This window comes from Nannospalax galili, unplaced genomic scaffold, assembly GCF_000622305.1.
Source record: "Nannospalax galili isolate Female #2095 unplaced genomic scaffold, S.galili_v1.0 scaffold1711, whole genome shotgun sequence".
Classification (NCBI taxonomy): domain Eukaryota; kingdom Metazoa; phylum Chordata; class Mammalia; order Rodentia; family Spalacidae; genus Nannospalax; species Nannospalax galili.
Window position 1 is genome coordinate 176,627 of NW_008330347.1, and position 2,121 is coordinate 178,747.

The following is a 2,121-nucleotide window of genomic DNA, read 5'->3' on the forward strand; positions in this document are numbered from 1 at the left end:
TGTAGATTGTGCTACACGATTTGTGGCCTTCACTCAAGAACTTTCCCAAGACTCTGTAGCCTTAGCTCAACAAGCACATGATTTACACCACCTTAATGCATTAACACTTAGGCTTAAGTTTAAGATCACCCGAGAACAAGCAAGACAAATAGTCCGCAATTGCAAAGCTGCTTGACTTTTCTTCCTGAACAGCACTTGGGAGTGAATCCTCGGGGACTAATCCCTGGAGAAATTTGGCAAATGGACGTCACCCACATCCCCTCTTTTGGAAAACTTAAGTATGTCCATGTCACCATTGACACCTTCAGTGGTTTCATTTTTGCATCCCTTCAGCCAGGAGAGGCCACCCGACATGTTATCAGCCATGTCTTGGCTTGCTTAGTAACCTTACCACAACCAAGAATTATCAAAACAGACAATGGGCCTGGTTATACTAGTACCCATTTTAAAGAATTCTGTGCTCAACTTAAGATCAAGCACGTCACAGGAATCCCATACAATCCCCAAGGCCAAGGAATTGTTGAAAGGGCACACCAAACATTAAAAAACATGTTAATAAAATTACAGTCAACTGGAGGCGCCTTGTTCCCACTCCCTGGTAACCAAAAGAATTTATTAAATCATGCCCTCTTTGTTCTCAACTACTTAATCTTGGATAAACAAGAAAGAACAGCTGCAGATCGCCTGTGGCACCCCCAAACCAGCTATGGTTACGCCCAGGCTCTATGGAAAGATCCCCTGACTTCTAAGTGGCAGGGCCCCGATCCTGTCCTCATCTGGGGCCGGGGATCAGCCTGCGTGTATGACACTAAAGCAGGAAACGCTCGGTGGCTGCCAGAGCGTCTTATAAAGGCCTTTAGTCCTCCCAGAGAGACTAGTAAAACAAATTAATAATAGTTCTTCCAAGGAAGATAAGACTCCTTGAGAAAGAAAAATTTTTCTTTTTAAACCCACAGGTGCTGGCTCCATGAATTGCTCAAGACTGAAAATACTGACCACTTTTGCTGTCATCACCTTTGTTGTTTGCTGCATTTTCATCGTGACGCTGGTCGGTATTACTATTTATAAAGAGCTAAGCTCAAATTTCACATCATGTGGCCCATAATTCACCCGAGTCTCTGGTGGGCTTTTATCTTTATACATTTGGTTAAGAACATAGATGGTGGCCTTCAGCCATTTAATGCTACCAGGTTTATGCTAACTCGGTACGGCCCCCCTTGTGAATGTAGAGGTGGCAATTGGGGTACCATGGCCTTCACTCAAAAACTTTCCCAAGACTCTGTAGCCTTAGATCAACAAGCACATGATTTACACCACCTTGATGCATTAACACTTAGGCTTAAGTTTAAGATCACCCGAGAACAAGCAAGACAAATAGTCCACAATTGCAAAAGCTGCTTGACTTTTCTTCCTGAACAGCACTTGGGAGTGAATCCTCGGGGACTAATCCCTGGAGAAATTTGGCAAATGGACGTCACCCACATCCCCTCTTTTGGAAAACTTAAGTATGTCCATGTCACCATTGACACCTTCAGTGGTTTCATTTTTGCATCCCTTCAATCAGGAGAAGCCACCCGACATGTTATCAGCCATGTCTTGGCTTGCTTAGTAACCTTACCACAACCAAGAATTATCAAAACAGACAATGGGCCTGGTTATACTAGTACCCATTTTAAAGAATTCTGTGCTCAACTTAAGATCAAGCACGTCACAGGAATCCCATACAATCCCCAAGGCCAAGGAATTGTTGAAAGGGCACACCAAACATTAAAAAACATGTTAATAAAATTACAGTCAACTGGAGGCGCCTTGTTCCCACTCCCTGGTAACCAAAAGAATTTATTAAATCATGCCCTCTTTGTTCTCAACTACTTAATCTTGGATAAACAAGAAAGAACAGCTGCAGATCACCTGTGGCACCCCCAAACCAGCTATGGTTACGCCCAGGCTCTATGGAAAGATCCCCTGACTTCTAACTGGCAGGGCCCCAATCCTGTCCTCATCTGGGGCCGGGGATCAGCCTGCGTGTATGACACTAAAGCAGGAAACGCTCGATGGCTGCCAGAGCGTCTTATAAAGGCCTTTAGTCCTCCCAGAGAGACTAGTAAAACAAATTAATAA